Source organism: Choloepus didactylus, chromosome 3 (assembly GCF_015220235.1).
Source record: "Choloepus didactylus isolate mChoDid1 chromosome 3, mChoDid1.pri, whole genome shotgun sequence".
Lineage (NCBI taxonomy): Eukaryota > Metazoa > Chordata > Mammalia > Pilosa > Megalonychidae > Choloepus > Choloepus didactylus.
This window is the reverse complement of record NC_051309.1, coordinates 3,042,304-3,061,405: the sequence shown is the minus strand read 5'-3', so window position 1 is coordinate 3,061,405 and position 19,102 is coordinate 3,042,304. Positions and strand designations below refer to the sequence as shown.

Genomic DNA, 19,102 nt, shown 5'->3' with positions numbered 1-19,102 from the left:
GTCTCTGCCTTCGCAGAGAATCATTCTAGCAGAAAAACAAACGAGTGAACAGATAAATAATTTAAATTGTAGAAAGCAGAAAGTGTCTGAATTAGGGAATAACAAAGGGAAACCTACTTTACAGAGGGCAATCAGAGAGGGTCTAAGGGACATTTAAGTGAAGGCCTTTTTGGGCCTTATGAGAAGGAGCTGGCCATGCACAGTAGCCTACGAGTGTTCCAGGCAGCGGGATCAATGTGCAATTCTGTGAAGTAGGAAAGAGCTAGGCATAGGCAAGTGGAAGTGGGTTTTGTTCTAAGTATAACTGAAAGTCACCGGGTTTTTTAATTTTTTTGCCTGTAAAATTACTTAATTTTATTCTGAATGTATAATACAGGCACATGAATCAAATTTCAAAATACAAAAAGTTATTCAGTGAAAAGTCTCTTTGCCACCCCTGTTCAATAGCCACAGTTCCCTGTCCCTAGAAACGACTACTTTATCAGTCTTTGAAGGGTTTTAAGCAAGACAGAACATGACCTAATTTATATTTTATGTAAATTACCCTGGCTGATGGGTGAAGAATGGGTAGGAAGAAATGAATCAAGGAGAACACATGGGAAGCTACTGTGGTAGTCCAAGGGAGAGCTGATGGCTGCTTAGACCAATCTGGTGACAGTGGGGATGGAGACAGAAGGTAGGACTGGCAAAACTGATGTCAGCATGCAGCATTAAGGACACAGCCACAGGTACTGTTTTCTACACCCTTACAATCTAAAGGTCTAATGTTTTAGACTGTGAAGTTACATATTTCAAAGCCCAATGAATATGTAGATAGATAATAGGTAAGAAATTTATGGATAACACCACAAGAAACAGATTACTAAAATGTACTGTTAAATAATTAAGGCTGAAAAGAGCTATGGGGTGTCTGGGGTCATGAGGATTGTTTAAAATGGACAGTGATTAGGATTATACAACTAAGTGATGATAATGTGAGATACTGATCGATTACCATGGACAGAGCATATGCTATGTGAAATTAGGAACCCCCTACTTTACAAGTCAAGCCCTTGATCTTGAGGCTTCCTCTTGTGAAACTTATCGTTATAAAGGGGAGGCTAAGCCCACTATAATTATGCCTAGGAGTCACCTCCAGAGAACTTCTTTTGTTGCTCAAATGTGGACTTTCTCTCTCTAAGCCCAACTCTGCAAATAAATTCATCACCCTCCCCATGACGTGGGACAGTACCCCCCAGGTGAGTGAGTTTCCTGTCAACCTGGGACACAGATTCCACAAATGAGCCTGATCCTGCATCAAGGGGTTGAGAGTGCCTTTTTGACCAAAAGGGGGAAAAGAAAGGCAACAAAATAAGATTTCAGTGGCTAAGAGATTTCAAATAGAGTCAAGAGGCTGTCCTGGAGGTTACTCCTATGTAAGCTTCGGCTAGATATGCGAAATGGCCACAGTATGACAAGCCCAAGTCAACAGTAATCCCAAAAATCCTAAAGAATACCCTGGTCCCTATTTGAGACTCTATAAAAGTTTCATCCATTAAGTTTATTCTTCAGAAACCTAAATCCTTCACAGAGTTGCTATGCCAGTTAAGTCCCAAAACCCACCAGCAATAATCTCTTCAAAAACATCAACCAGTGGCATCCCCTTTTCCCATAATGTCGACACCCCTTTTCAACATGAACAAGTTAGGGTGGTAACTGCCTAGACATCCCTGAAGATCAGGAAAGTTATTAAACTAGAGGAAGGAGTAACAACAGACAAGATAGAATTTAACAAAGGATTATGAATACTAAATCTCCATACAATTTCCTTTTTCTTAATTGCTAGGGTATTAGAATAGCTAGAAAGAAAGACTGAAATGATGAAACTGTAACACATAACATTCTTGGAAATTTCCTATATAACTACTTCTTAAGTCATATTTTAAAAGTTATCACCGTAATCACTGCCCTCCCCCCTACGTGGGATCAGACACCCAGGGGAGTGAATCTCCCTGGCAACGTGGAATATGACTCCCGGGGAGGAATGTAGACCTGGCATCGTGGGACGGAGAACATCTTCTTGACCAAAAGGGGGATGTGAAAGGAAATGAAATAAGCTTCAGTGGCAGAGAGAATCCAAAAGGAGCCGAGAGGTCACTCTGGTGGGCACTCTTACGCACACTTTAGACAACCCTTTTTAGGTTCTAAAGAATTGGGGTAGCTGGTGGTGGATACCTGAAACTATCAAACTACAACCCAGAACCCATGAATCTCGAAGACAGTTGTATAAAAATGTAGCTTATGAGTGGTGACAAGGGGATTGGGAAAGCCATAAGGACCACACTCCACTTTGTCTAGTTTATGGATGGATGAGTAGAAAAATAGGGGAAGGAAACAAACAGACAAAGGTACCCAGTGTTCTTTTTTACTTCAATTGCTCTTTTTCACTCTAATTATTATTCTTGTTATTCTTGTGTGTGTGCTAATGAAGGTGTCAGGGATTGATTTGGGTGATGAATGTACAACTATGTAATGGTACTGTGAACAATCGAAAGTACGATTTGTTTTGTATGACTGCGTGGTATATGAATATATCTCAATAAAATGAAGATTAAAAAAAAAAAAAAAAAAAGACATAATGCTGAGCAAAATAAGCCAGGCACAAAAAGAGAGATATTGTATGTTACCACTAATGTGAATTCTGTGAAAAATGTACAATGTTTTATACTGCAGAATGTAGGGGACCTAGAGATACCAATTAGTGGAGGGGGAATGATAATCTAATAAGAACAGATAAACTATGGAGGGTAATCTCAAGGTTATGGGAATGCTCAGGAATGATTATGGTTTGTAAACTTTCTTGGATATAGTAAGATCATGTTGGAAGCAACAGAGTTATTTTAGGTTTTTTTTTCTCTTATTCCATTGTTTTCTTAGGGGTTGTTAATTTTCTTGGGGTATGGTAGGAACATGTTGGAAGCAATGTAGTTATTTTAGATTATTTGTTTTTCTTACTCCTCTGTTTGGACATGGTTTATTAATTTTCTTGGGGTACGGTAGGAACATATTGGAAGCAAAGTAGTTATTTTAGGTTATTTGTTTTCCTTAATCCATTGCTTTGTTTGAAATGTTGTGGGGTTTTTTTGGTTGTTGTTTGCCTGTTTGTTTTTAATTTTTTGATAAACAAAGTTAAAAAATTGAAAAAAAATCAGTAGAAAAATGGGAGTAAAAACTAAATGACAGAAGATGGCAGACTGGTGAGCTGTATGTTTTAGTTACTCCACCAGGAAAGTAGGTAAAAAGCCAGGAACTGTGTGGACTGGACACCACAGAGCAATCTGTCTTTGGGCATACTTCATACAACACTCATGAAAACGTGGAACTGCTGAGATCAGCGAAATCTGTAAGTTTTTGCGGCCAGGGGACCCGCGCCCCTCCCTGCCAGGCTCAGTCCCGGGGGAGGAGGGGCTGTCAGCTCCAGGAAGGAGAAGGGAGAATTGCAGTGGCTGCTCTTATCGGAAACACATTCTACTGACTCAAACTCCAACCATAGATAGACTGAGGCCAGACACCAGAGACTCTGAGAGTAGCCAGCCCAGCAGAGAGGAGACAGGCATAGAAAAAAAACAACACGAAAAACTCCAAAATAAAAGCAGAGGATTTTCGGAGTTCTGGTGAACACAGAAAGGGGAAGGGCGGAGATCAGGCCTTGAGGCGCATATGCAAATCCCGAAGCAAGGCTGATCTCTCTGCCCTGTGCACCTTTCCTTAATGGCCCTGGTTGCTTTGTCTATTAGCATTTCAATAACCCATTAGATCTCTGAGGAGGGCCGTATTTTTTTTTTTTTTAAATCCTTTTTGCTTTTTCTAAAACAATTACTCTAAGAAGCTCAATACAGAAAGCTTCAAAGAATTGAAATTTGGGCACGTCAAGTCAAGAGCAGAACTAAGAGAGCTCTGAGACAAAAGGCAATAATCCAGTGGCTGAGAAAATTCACTAAACAACACAACTTCCCAAGAAAAGGAGGGTGTCCGCTCACAGCCACCATCCTGGTGGACAGGAAACACTCCTGCCCATCGCCAGCCCCATAGCCCAGAGCTGCCCCAGACAACCCAGTGTGACGGAAGTGCTTCAAATAACAGGCACACACCACAAAACTGGGCGTGGACATTAGCCTTCCCTGCAACCTCAGCTGAATGTCCCAGAGCTGGGAAGGGGGAGCAGTGTGAATTAACAGAGCCCCATTCAGCCATCATTTGAGCAGACTGGAAGCCTCCCAACACAGCCCAGCAGCCCAGAACTGCCCTGGGGGGACGGCACTCACCTGTGACATAGCACAGTCATCCCTCAACAGAGGACCCGGGGTGCACAGCCTGGAAGAGGGGCCCACTTGCAAGTCTCAGGAGCCATACGCCAATACCAAAGACTTGTGGGTCAGTGGCAGAGACAAACTGTGGCAGGACTGAACTGAAGGATTAGACTATTGCAGTAGCTTTAAAACTCTAGGATCATCAGGGAGATTTGATTGTTAGGGCCACCCCCCCCTCCCCGACTGCCCAGAAACACGCCCCACATACAGGGCAGGCAACACCAACTACACACGCAAGCTTGGTACACCAATTGGGCCCCACAAGACTCACTCCCCCACTCACCAAAAAGGCTAAGCAGGGGAGATCTGGCTTGTGGAGAACAGGTGGCTCGTGGACGCCACCTGCTGGTTAGTTAGAGAAAGTGTACTCCACGAAGCTGTAGATCTGATAAATTAGAGATAAGGACTTCAACTGGTCTACAAACCCTAAAAGAACCCTATCAAGGTCAGCAAATGCCACGAGGCCAAAAACAACAGAAAATTATAAAGCATATGAAAAAACCAGACGATATGGATAACCCAAGCCCAAGCACCCAAATCAAAAGACCAGAAGAGACACACCTAGAGCAGCTACTCAAAGAACTAAAGATGAACAATGAGACCCTAGTACGGGATATGAAGGAAATCAAGAAGACCCTAGAAGAGCATAAAGAAGACATTGCAAGACTAAATAAAAAAATGGATGATCTTATGGAAATTAAAGAAACTGTTGACCAAATTGAAAAGATTCTGGACACTCATAGTACAAGACTAGAGGAAGTTGAACAACGAATCAGTGACCTGGAAGATGACAGAATGGAAAATGAAAGCATAAAAGAAAGAATGGGGAAAAAAATTGAAAAAATCGAAATGGACCTCAGGGATATGATAGATAATATGAAACGTCCGAATATAAGACTCATTGGTGTCCCAGAAGGGGAAGAAAAGGGTAAAGGTCTAGGAAGAGTATTCAAAGAAATTGTTGGGGAAAACTTCCCAAATCTTCTAAACAACATAAATACACAAATCATAAATGCTCAGCGAACTCCAAATAGAATAAATCCAAAAAAACCCACTCCGAGACATATACTGATCACACTGTCAAACATAGAAGAGAAGGAGCAAGTTCTGAAAGCAGCAAGAGAAAAGCAATTCACCACATACAAAGGAAACAGCATAAGACTAAGTAGTGACTACTCAGCAGCCACCATGGAGGCGAGAAGGCAATGGCACGATATATTTAAAATTCTGAGTGAGAAAAATTTCCAGCCAAGAATACTTTATCCAGCAAAGCTCTCCTTCAAATTTGAGGGAGAGCTTAAATTTTTCACAGACAAAGAAATGCTGAGAGAATTTGCTAACAAGAGACCTGCCCTACTGGAGATACTAAAGGGAGCCCTACAGACAGAGAAACAAAGACAGGACAGAGAGACTTGGAGAAAGGTTCAGTACTAAAGAGATTCGGTATGGGTACAATAAAGGATATTAATAGAGAGAGGGAAAAATATGGCAAAAATAATCCAAAGGATAAGATGGCCGATTCAAGAAATGCCTTCACGGTTTTAACGTTGAATGTAAATGGATTAAACTCCCCAATTAAAAGATATAGATTCGCAGAATGGATCAAAAAAAATGAACCATCAATATGTTGCATACAAGAGACTCATCTTAGACACAGGGACACAAAGAAACTGAAAGTGAAAGGATGGAAAAAAATATTTCATGCAAGCTACAGCCAAAAGAAAGCAGGTGTAGCAATATTAATCTCAGATAAAATAGACTTCAAATGCAGGGATGTTTTGAGAGACAAAGAAGGCCACTACATACTAATAAAAGGGGCAATTCAGCAAGAAGAAATAACAATCGTAAATGTCTATGCACCCAATCAAGGTGCCACAAAATACATGAGAGAAACATTGGCAAAACTAAAGGAAGCAATTGATGTTTCCACAATAATTGTGGGAGACTTCAACACATCACTCTCTCCTATACATAGATCAACCAGACAGAAGACCAATAAGGAAATTGAAAACCTAAACAATCTGATAAATGAATTAGATTTAACAGACATATACAGGACATTACATCCCAAATCACCAGGATACACATACTTTTCTAGTGCTCACGGAACTTTCTCCAGAATAGATCATATGCTGGGACATAAAACAAGCCTCAATAAATTTAAAAAGATTGAAATTATTCAAAGCACATTCTCTGACCACAATGGAATACAATTAGAAGTCAATAACCATCAGAGACTTAGAAAATTCACAAATACCTGGAGGTTAAACAACACACTCCTAAACAATCAGTGGGTTAAAGAAGAAATAGCAAGAGAAATTGCTAAATATATAGAGACGAATGAAAATGAGAACACAACATACCAAAACCTATGGGATGCAGCAAAAGCAGTGCTAAGGGGGAAATTTATAGCACTAAACGCATATATTAAAAAGGAAGAAAGAGCCAAAATCAAAGAACTAATGGATCAACTGAAGAAGCTAGAAAATGAACAGCAAACCAATCCTAAACCAAGTACAAGAAAAGAAATAACAAGGATTAAAGCAGAAATAAATGACATAGAGAACAAAAAAACAATAGAAAGGATAAATATCACCAAAAGTTGGTTCTTTGAGAAGATCAACAAGATTGACAAGCCCCTAGCTAGACTGACAAAATCAAAAAGAGAGAAGACCCATATAAACAAAATAATGAATGAAAAAGGTGACATAACTGCAGATCCTGAAGAAATTAAAAAAATTATAAGAGGATATTATGAACAACTGTATGGCAACAAACTGGATAATGTAGAAGAAATGGACAATTTCCTGGAAACATATGAACAACCTAGACTGACCAGAGAAGAAATAGAAGACCTCAGCCAACCCATCACAAGCAAAGAGATCCAATCAGTCATCAAAAATCTTCCCACAAATAAATGCCCAGGGCCAGATGGCTTCACAGGGGAATTCTACCAAACTTTCCAGAAAGAACTGACACCAATCTTACTCAAACTCTTTCAAAACATTGAAAAAAATGGAACACTACCTAACTCATTTTATGAAGCTAACATCAATCTAATACCAAAACCAGGCAAAGATGCTACAAAAAAGGAAAACTACCGGCCAATCTCCCTAATGAATATAGATGCAAAAATCCTCAACAAAATACTTGCAAATCGAATCCAAAGACACATTAAAAAAATCATACACCATGACCAAGTGGGGTTCATTCCAGGCATGCAAGGATGGTTCAACAGAAGAAAAACAATCAATGTATTACAACACATTAAAAACTCGAAAGGGAAAAATCAATTGATCATCTCAATAGATGCTGAAAAAGCATTTGACAAAATCCAACATCCCTTTTTGATAAAAACACTTCAAAAGGTAGGAATTGAAGGAAACTTCCTCAACATGATAAAGAGCATATATGAAAAACCCACAGCCAGCATAGTACTCAATGGTGAGAGACTGAAAGCCTTCCCTCTAAGATCAGGAACAAGACAAGGATGCCCGCTGTCACCACTGTTATTCAACATTGTGCTGGAAGTGCTAGCCAGGGCAATCCGGCAAGACAAAGAAATAAAAGGCATCCAAATTGGAAAAGAAGAAGTAAAACTGTCATTGTTTGCAGATGATATGATCTTATATCTAGAAAACCCTGAGAAATCAACGATACACCTACTAGAGCTAATAAACAAATTTAGCAAAGTAGCGGGATACAAGATTAATGCACATAAGTCAGTAATGTTTCTATATGCTAGAAATGAACAAACTGAAGAGACACTCAAGAAAAAGATACCATTTTCAATAGCAACTAAAAAAATCAAGTACCTAGGAATAAACTTAACCAAAGATGTAAAAGACCTATACAAAGAAAACTACATAACTCTACTAAAAGAAATAGAAGGGGACCTTAAAAGATGGAAAAATATTCCATGTTCATGGATAGGAAGGCTAAATGTCATTAAGATGTCAATTCTACCCAAACTCATCTACAGATTCAATGCAATCCCAATCAAAATTCCAACAACCTACTTTGCAGACTTGGAAAAGCTAGTTATCAAATTTATTTGGAAAGGGAAGATGCCTCGAATTGCTAAAGACACTCTAAAAAAGAAAAACGAAGTGGGAGGACTTACACTCCCTGACTTTGAAGCTTATTATAAAGCCACAGTTGCCAAAACAGCATGGGACTGGCACAAAGATAGACATATAGATCAATGGAATCGAATTGAGAATTCAGAGATAGACCCTCAGATCTATGGCCGACTGATCTTTGATAAGGCCCCCAAAGTCACCGAACTGAGCCATAATGGTCTTTTCAACAAATGGGGCTGGGAGAGTTGGATATCCATATCCAAAAGAATGAAAGAGGACCCCTACCTCACCCCCTACACAAAAATTAACTCAAAATGGACCAAAGATCTCAATATAAAAGAAAGTACCATAAAACTCCTAGAAGATAATGTAGGAAAACATCTTCAAGACCTTGTATTAGGAGGCCACTTCCTAGACTTTACACCCAAAGCACAAGCAACAAAAGAGAAAATAGATAAATGGGAACTCCTCAAGCTTAGAAGTTTCTGCACCTCAAAGGAATTTCTCAAAAAGGTAAAGAGGCAGCCAACTCAATGGGAAAAAATTTTTGGAAACCATGTATGTGACAAAAGACTGATATCTTGCATATACAAAGAAATCCTACAACTCAATGACAATAGTACAGACAGCCCAATTATAAAATGGGCAAAAGATATGAAAAGACAGTTCTCTGAAGAGGAAATACAAATGGCCAAGAAACACATGAAAAAATGTTCAGCTTCACTAGCTATTAGAGAGATGCAAATTAAGACCACAATGAGATACCATCTAACACCGGTTAGAATGGCTGCCATAAACAAACAGGAAACTACAAATGCTGGAGGGGATGTGGAGAAATTGGAACTCTTATTCATTGTTGGTGGGACTGTATAATGGTTCAGCCACTCTGGAAGTCAGTCTGGCAGTTCCTTAGAAAACTAGATATAGAGCTACCATTCGATCCAGCGATTGCACTTCTCGGTATATACCCGGAAGATCGGAAAGCAGTGACACGAACAGATATCTGCACGCCAATGTTCATAGCAGCATTATTCACAATTGCCAAGAGATGGAAACAACCCAAATGTCCTTCAACAGATGAGTGGATAAATAAAATGTGGTATATACACACGATGGAATACTACGCGGCAGTAAGAAGGAACAATCTGGTGAAACATATGACAACATGGATGAACCTTGAAGACATAATGCTGAGCGAAATAAGCCAGGCACAAAAAGAGAAATATTATATGCTACCACTAATGTGAACTTTGAAAAATGTAAAACAAATGGTTTATAATGTAGAATGTAGGGGAACTAGCAGTAGAGAGCAATTAAGGAAGGGGGAACAATAATCCAAGAAGAACAGATAAGCTGTTTGGCGTTCTGGGGATGCCCAGAAATGACTATGGTCTGTTAATTTCTGATGGATGTAGTAGGAACAAGTTCACTGAAATGTTGCTATATTATGTAACTTTCTTGGGGTAAAGTAGGAACATGTTGGAAGTTAAGCAGTTATCTTAGGTTAGTTGTCTTTTTCTTACTCCCTTGCTATGGTCTCTTTGAAATGTTCTTTTATTGTATGTTCGTTTTCTTTTTAACTTTTTTTTTCATACAGTTGATTTGAAAAAAGAAGGGAAAGTTAAAAAAAAAAAGAAAAAGAAAAAAGAAAAAAGACAAACAAGGAAAAAAAAAAAAAAAAGATGTAGTGCCCCCTTGAGGAGCCTGTGGAGAATGCAGGGGTATTCGCCTACCCCACCTCCATGGTTGCTAACATGACCACAGACATAGGGGACTGGTGGTTTGATGGGTTGAGCCGTCTACCATAAGTTTTACCCTTGGGAAGACGGTTGCTGCAAAGGAGAGGCTAGGCCTCCCTGTATTTGTGCCTAAGAGTCTCCTCCTGAATGCCTCTTTGTTGCTCAGATGTGGCCCTCTCTCTCTGGCTAAGCCAACTTGAAAGGTGAAATCACTGCCCTCCCCCCTACGTGGGATCAGACACCCAGGGAAGTGAATCTCCCTGGCAACGTGGAATATGACTCCCGGGGAGGAATGTAGACCCGGCATCGTGGGATGGAGAACATCTTCTTGACCAAAAGGGGGATGTGAAAGGAAATGAAATAAGCTTCAGTGGCAGAGAGATCCCAAAACGAGCCGAGAGATCACTCTGGTGGGCACTCTTACGCACACTTTAGACAACCTTTTTTAGGTTCTAAAGAATTGGGGTAGCTGGTGGTGGATACCTGAAACTATTAAACTACAACCCAGAACCCATGAATCTCGAAGACAGTTGTATAAAAATGTAGCTTATGAGGGGTGACAGTGGGATTGGGAATGCCATAAGGACCAAAATCTACTTTGTCTAGTTTATGGATCGATGTGTAGAAAAGTAGGGGAAGCAAACAAACAGACAAAGGTACCTAGTGTTCTTTTTTACTTCAATTGCTCTTTTTCACTCTAATTATTATTCTTGTTATTTTTGTGTGTGGGCTAATGAAGGTGTCAGGGATTGATTTAGGTGATGAATGTACAACTATGTAATGGTACTGTAAACAATCGAAAGTACAATTTGTTTTGTATGACTGCGTGGTATGTGAATATATCTCAAAAAAAAAAAAACTAAATGACAAATAGGGTGGGATGGGGGGATGGTTTGGGTATTCTCTTTTCACTTTTATTTTTTATTCTTATTCTGATTCTTTCTGATGTAAGGAAAATGTTCAGAAATAGATTGTGGTGATGAACGCATAACTATATGATCATACTGTGAACAGTTGATTGTATACAATGGATGACTGTATGGTTTATGAATATATTTCAATAAAACTGAATTAAAAAAAAAAAGACATATACACAAGGTTATTCATTGAAGACTTGTTTGTAATATCAAAAGATTAGAAACAACCAAAATATTCATAAATAGGAGATTGATACAATAAATATGACAAAAAAAAAAGTTATCACCGTTTTGTATGTATGTTATATTTCACAATAAGGAAATAACTGAAACTGTGGAACTGTAACCCATAATATTCTTTGAAATTTGTTCCCTAACTACTTGTTAAATTGCACTTGGAAAGTTATCACTTCTATGTATATATGTTATATTCCACAATAAAAAAAACGATTTAAAAAAAAGGTTAAATAAAACTCTGTGTAGTCTTGCTTCTGAAGTATCATCGGGCTATGAGCTGCAGACTGAAAAGATCTAGAAACCATGATCAACCTGGCAGCAATGAGCACCTCAAGGGCCCAGACTGTGGTTTCTAAATACTATTTTCCAATAAAAGAAACCAAGGTTCTTTGACAAAATGGATGATTCCAACAGGACAGTGAAAGAAAATGTACAAGATAAAGCTTGGGAGAAACTAAGATGGCGGCTAGATGAGACAGGGCAAAAAACACCTCCATGAAAAACACTAGATAAAAACCAGAAAGTGACCCAGGATACCGGTTACAGCGATGCGCCACCTGGATGAGTTCTGCTAGTATCACAGGGGCAGTATACTTGGTGAAACCGGGAGTCTGCATTCTGAAATGAGTGAGTAAGCTGGCTGGAAGACCCGTAGCCACGCGGCGTTGTGGGGAAGTCAGGGCTTGGCATTTGGAGACTGACTGGCTCTTTTAAAAAAAAAAAAAAAGGGAAAAATCCAAGAGTGGCTGCAGTTGCGGGAGTGGGAACCACGCAATAAAACACAGCAAGAGGGGGCTGGGCCGGCCTCTTGGTGACTGGCCTGGAGGATAGTCCACTGCAGATACCCTCGGGGCCGGGGGAACGGAGGGGAGAGACGGAAGCAGAAAGAAACCCCGCGGCTAGCAGCTGGCTACCCGGAGAGCTGGATAAACTCCTGCCCAGGGCCGTGCCCACAGCCCAGAGCCCCGCCAGTTGTCCCAGAGCTGGGAAGGAGGAACAGTGCGAGGAGGGGGGTGTTGAGACACCCCGTTCGGTCATTTGTGCTTCAGGCTGAGAGCACCCCTACACGGCCCGGCGGCCCGGGGCTTCCCTTGAGGGACGGCACGCACTGGTGACGTAGCAAGGCATTCCCTTGGCTGAGCTCCTGGAGGATCGTGGCTGGGAGGGGGAACCCGCTCAGAGAACCCAGGGACACTACGCCAAGTCCGGTGGTTGGTGGGACAGCGAGAGAGAGGGTCTGGGGCTGAAATGAAATGAAGGCTTAGACTCTTGCGGCGGTCTTGAACCTCCGGGAACCTGGGGGATTTGAATATTAAAGCTGCCTTTCCTCCCTGGCCACCCGTACACATGCCCCACATTCAGGGCGGACGGCTCCAGCAACACACCCACACTGAGTTCTCCAATTGAACCCCACAAGAATCATTTCCCCACACACCGCGGGGACAAGGTTGAGAACGGACTTGAGGGGTACAGGTGACTCACAGATGCCATCCACTAGTTAGTTAGAGAAAGTGTACGTCACCAAACTATGTTTCTGAAAAATTAGATCAATATCCCTTTTTTTTTTTACAACTTGAAAGAACCCTATCAAGCAAAACAAATGCCAAGAGGCCAAAAACAACAGAAAATCTTAATGCATATGATAACACCGGACAATATGGAGAATCCAACTCCAAACACACAAATTAAGATATTAGAAGAAACTCAGTACTTGGCAGAATTAATCAAAGAACTACAATCAAGGAATGAAAACATGGCAAAGGATTTAAAGGACATCAAGAAGACCATGGCCCAGGATATAAGCGACATAAAGAAGACCCTAGAAGAGCACAAAGAAGACACTGCAAGAGTAAATTTAAAAAATAGAAGATCTTATGGAAATAAAGGAAACTGTTGGCCAAATTAAAAAGACTCTGGATATTCACAATACAAGATTAGAGGAAGCTGAACAACGCCTCAGTGTCCTAGAAGTCCACAGAACAGAAAATGAAAGAACAAAAGAAAGAATGGAGAAAAAAATTGAAAAAATCTAAATGGATCCCAGGGATACGATAGATAAAATAAAACGTCCAAACTTAAGACTCATTGGTGTCCCAGAAGGGGAAGAGAAGGGTAAAGGTCCTGAAAGAGTATTCAAAGAAATTGTTGGGGAAAACTTTCCCAACCTTCTACACAATATAAATACGCAAAGCATAAATGCCCAGTGAACTCCAAATAGAAAAAATCCAAATAAACCCACTCCGAGACATATTCTGATCAGACTCTCAAATACTGAAAAGAAGGAGCAAGTTCTGAAAGCAGCAAGAGAAAAGTAATTCACCACATACAAAGGAAACAACATAAGACTAAGTTGTGACTACTCAGCAGCCACCATGGAGGCGAGAAGGCAGTGGCATGACATATTTAAAATTCTGAGAGAGAAAAATTTCCAACCAAGAATACTTTATCCAGCAAAACTCTCCTTCAAATTTGAGGGAGAGCTTAAATTTTTCACAGACAAACAAATGCTGAGAGACTTTGCCAATAAAAGACCTGCCCTACTTCAGATTCCAAAGGGAGCCCTACTGACAGAGAAACAAAGAAAGGAGAAAGAGATATAGAGAATTTTAACAGACATATATAGTACCTTACATCCCAAATCACCAGGACACTCATTTTTCTCTAGTGATCATGGATCCTTCTCCAGAAGGGACCATAAGCTGGGACATAAAACAAGCCTCAAGAAATTAAAAAAAAAAAAAAAAAAATTTGAATATACTCACAGCACATTCTCCAAACACAACGGAATACAAATAGAAGTCAGTAATTTTTGAACTGTAACTCCACTATTTACTTCCTACATGATACAAAATACACAAACTCTAATGACAAATCAGTGGTTTTGAACTCAACGTAAAATATGTAATTTTAAACAACTATATAAAGGTGGGGGAATGGAGGAGTATAGGAACATAGTTTATGTGTCCTACTGAAATGAAGGTGGTATCAAAGAAAAACAAGATTGTTATGGATTTAAGACGTTAATTTTAAGCCCCACAATAAATACAAAGGAATTATTAGAGAATATAACCATAGGGATGAAAAGTAGAGTATGGGTTAAGAGAAATGGGGGAAGGGGCAATGGGGAGTTAAGAAATGAGTGTAGGGTTGCTGTTTGAGGTGAACGGAAATTTCTAGTAATGGATGGTGGGAAAGAGCATTACAACATTCTAAATGTGATTAATCCCACTAAAGGAAGGCTAGGGAGGGGGTGGAATGGGAAGATTTAGGCTGTATATATGTTTCCACAATTGGAAAAAAAAAAAAAAAGTCTAAATAGAAGACAACTGAATCCCAAGGATGAACCCGGATGGGATTGGAGGATGGAGGACAGAAGGCTCAAAGGGTCACAGTTGAGACATAAGGAAAAGGAAATATAGAATGTAAGCTTTGTATTATTGTTGAATCTCTTGTACTTCTTAGCTGCGCTTAATGGGACTGCATAAAAGAATGTTCTTATTCATGGGAAGTGTATATGTGAATTACAGTGTCTGTTCAAGGGTGTGAGCAGCTAGCTCTCATATGTTCAGAAGACAGAGCAAAAGATGATGGATGATAGGGAGGGAGGGAGGGAGGAAAAGAAATAGCGATGTCACAGCATGTTAAAGTTGGTGGATCAGGGGAGGGGGGTCAGGGTATGATGGAATTCTGTGTATGGGGTTAGTATTGTTTTTGCAACTGTTCCTATAACTTTGAATTTATTTCAAAATGAAAAAAAAAAAGATAAAGCTTGGTACAGTTTGTGATACAAGAAAGAAAAGCTATCAGAACTATTTGAGTTGTGTCAAAAGGTTTTAGGAGCCAATTTGAACAGCCTCATATTGGACAAACATGGGACCACCTGAGCATCAATAGGGATAATATCTACAATGGGTTTAAATACATCAAATATGTTTAAATCCATGAGTTCATAATGTCACAAACACATATATACAAATCATTGGTCACTTTTGGAGGATGCTAGGGAACCAACTCATTATTTTGAAAACTGGTAAGTGTAAGAAAGGAATTAAGCACTTGCCCTGTCTTTTCTATATGAACTAACTTCAAGGTAGCCAAATAGAGGATGAGGAGAAATTTGTCTTTATAGAAAAAAGTATTCCAGCTAATAAATGATGAAGTTATAGTACTAAAATATCAACATTTTTAAAATGCCTAATAATGACTACAGGCATTCAGCATCAAGGACTACTAACAAGAAGAAAGGCTACTCGCTATTATCAGCCTACTTATCTATGAAGTTTTCCTGCAAAAAATAAATCAAACTTGAATCTGTTCACATTTGTAGATCTAACTATTAGTTCACAAGAAACTCCATTGTTAAACTACAACACAGAATAAAATCCAGACTGCAGGCAACTCCAAAGAACACAAATTGGTTTCATCAACAAATTAATTACAAGAGAAAACAAAAGATGGAGGGGAAACCTGTAGATTAAAACTAGTCACAATGTATGGATCACATTTAGATCCTGATTCAAACAAAACGTTAAAAAAAATTTATGAGACAACTGAGGAAATTAGAACACTGCTGGATATTTGAAGATATTAAAGGATTATTAATTTTTTATCATAGTGATATTTCTATTCATCTTTTTTTTAAAAGTCTTTATATTTTCAATATACATACTGAAATATTTTTCAGTTAAATTGATGACATCTGGGGTTGGGAGTACAAATGAAGCATGATGGGCTGTGATTGATAACTGTTGAAGCTGGATGAGGGAAAACGGGGGCTTATATCATTCTCTCTACTTATACATATATGTGTAGCAAAGACTTAAAAACATAATTATAAATAAGGCAGTCAATTTAAACTATAGATTTCATATAATAAAACCTTTCCACTTTAAACAGATGACTATATAGTATGTATATTTTATCTCCATAAAGAAGCTTTTAAAAAGCTTTGTATCTTTTAAATTATTTCAGTATTTACTTTTCTGTTTCAAGACAATGACTACTTAAAAGAACTCAGTAAAAACTAATAATCATCCAAAGAAACAGCTTTTAGAGTAAAATATTAACACAAAACTGAATGACGAACAAAACACCAAATTATCAGATAACATCAAAAGAGTTAAAAGAGAAAATGGTCAGCTTCTATAAATCATTTTTTAGAAAGGAAAATATCCCACCCTTTTGGGGACTGGATAGAATTTAGATTCACATCATTCACTGAGCCTCTATAACTGAAATATAAACACATATAAGTAGTAAACTTACAAATCATACTGGTTGTACACTGTAAACCACATCAAAACTTCGAAAAGCAGTTTGACTGCCAAAACCACCTACTTCCTCAAAAAACAACAGTAGTAGTCAACAGTGGCTGAGAGATCCCAAATAGAGTCGAGAGGCTGTCCTGGAAGTTTCTCTCATGCAAGCTCCAGCTAGACATCCCAAATGGCCACAGTATGCTACACCCTTAACAAAAGTAATTCCCAAATACCTAGGTCCCTACCTGATAATTCTATAAAAGACACACTCACTAAGTTTTAGCTTTCAGAAACTTAAACCCACCAAAGTGCTCCTATGCCAGACAAGTCCAAAACCCAAAGGCAACAGCCTCTTTAAGAACAACTATCAAATATAGCCCCCTTCCCCATATTGTCGACAACCCCTTTCAATGTGAACAAGTTAGGGTGTCACTGCCTAGACACCCCTGAAGAAGGAGAAAGACACTGAGAGAGAGAAAGGGGTAGCAACAAACAAGATATTTAACAAAGGTCTACGAATGCTGAAACTTTATATGATTATATATATATTGGATGCTGGGATATTGGAAGGGCTGGAAGGAGTTAAATGACACCGTGAACTGTAGCCTATAGCATCCTTTGGGATTTGCTCTATAGCTGCTCATCAAATTGTGCCTTGAAGGTCTTCACCTCTCTGTATATACCTTGTATTGCATAATGGGGAAAGAACTGAGACTGTGGAACCCATAACAATTTTTGAAATTACCTATATAACTGCTTGTTGAGCTGTACATCAAAAATTAACACCTTTCTGTATGTATGTTCTATTTTGCAATGATGGAAATGGCTGAGGTTGTGGAACTGTGACCCATGATATTCTTTGGAATTTGTTCTCTAATTTCTTGTGAAATTGTACTTTGAAAGCTATCACTGCTATGTATATTTTAAAGTTCACAATAGAAATAAATAAATAAAACAAGGGTACTATTCTAGTTTTCCCCAAGGTTAGAATCAAAAGGGCACATTAAATTAAGAAAAATAACTTCTACATGGTTGCCATTTATTTGCCCAAAATTAAAGATTCCATTTTTTACAATTCCACACTCACACAATTCACCTCCTTTGCCTGAAATTTGGTGCCAAACTTCTAATTTTGTGTAATTTTTCACAGGCAAAAATTCTTTCTAAAATACATTACCAGGAATGCATATAGTTATTAGCTGTGTTTTCAATCCATGGGGAAATGACTATTTTTTTATGTTATTTTAGTTATAAAATCATATACAGTCACAACAACGGCAGTTTCAAGCGAATCAAAATATTTATTTCAAGGTAGGTATGCATGAAGTGAACACAAATCACCTACAAATATCTTGAGCCATGAATTACAGGAGCAAAAATGAAAGTGATTCTTAAAGGCATAGGACCTCTGACGCCCCCCACACCCACCCCCACCCAAAAAAAATAAAAAGAAAAAGGGGAAAAAAAGAACGGAAGAGGAGGGGCAAAGATCACCAACGGCCCCATCTGTAATCAGGTTCCAGGACACCCTGCTATCCGTAGGCAGATGCCGCTTTTCCCTTTGGGCAGAAGCTGTCACTTTCTAAGGACACGAGAGCCGCTGTGCAGGATCCATAGGTGTGTCTGCGTCTTCACACACGCCCTCGAGCCCTCGGCGCTCCGGGCCTGGGTCGCCCGTCACTCACACCAGGCCCGACCCGACCCTCCTCTCCCGCCCGGACCCCGCAGCCCACCGCCGCTGCCCCGGACAAGCCCATCTGCCCCGGGGCCCTGCGCCCATCCGCAGCGCCACGGCCGACGGCCCACAGCGGTGACGGCTCCCCCGCGACCCTCGGCCGGCCTGCCAAGCCGCAGCGCCCCCGCCCCCAGGACCCCGCGCCGCGCCCACCCCGAGGCCGCCCGCGCCCCTCAGCCGCGCCCGCGCCCGGCGGGCCTCCCTCACCTCAGGGGTGAATCGCGGGCAGCGCGGGGCTCCCGGTCCGAGCGCGTCCTCCGCCGCCGGTCACTCCCTCGGCTCGGCCTCGGCTCCAGCTCCGGCTCCGCCTCCCGCCCGCCACTCACACTCGGCCCCCGAGTTCCTGCGCCGCTGGCCTCCCCGCCCCCTCGGCCTCAGCCCGCGGCCCCTCCGCCCGAACTGGGTGCGGCCTGCGGCGCCGCAGCCCAACAACGCGCCGCTCCGTTGGCCCAGCGCTCGCCGTGCAACTCCTGAGCAACGCGCCCTTCGATTGGCTGGAGCGGAGCCGGGACGTGCGCGGCGAGGGGCGGGGCCTGGGCGTGTGGGGTGAGGGGCAGGAGGGCGGGGCCCGGGAGGGTGGGGTAAGGGGGCGAAGGGCGGGGCCTGGGTGGGGTGAGGGGCAGGAGGGTTTGGGGGAGCGACTTGGCGCGCCCGCCCGCGACGGTGCAGACAGCGGAGGGTCCGGGGTGTGGGTTCAGGTGGGCGGCATCCCCGGGACGCGACTCCACGGTCCCCGCCACCGCGCTAGCTGCGCCTCCCGGTCGGCCTGCGGCGCCCCCTCGCCA

General features: G+C 41.0%; 1 protein-coding gene across 6 annotated transcripts in view; it reads right to left on the bottom strand.

The window, feature by feature from the left end:
- ADD1 (adducin 1) overlaps positions 1-18,683 on the bottom strand; it is a 148,114-nt gene extending 129,431 nt beyond the window's left edge. For 2 of the 6 annotated variants that reach the window (XM_037829289.1, XM_037829288.1), the window contains exon 1: positions 18,525-18,682. The gene's annotated coding sequence lies outside the window, so the exon portion shown is untranslated. Of the gene's footprint in view, positions 1-18,524 lie in introns of all 6 variants that reach the window. The other 4 variants (XM_037829291.1, XM_037829286.1, XM_037829290.1 and 1 more) reach the window with 4 other exon arrangements.
- Positions 18,684-19,102: the final 419 nt, after the last annotated feature.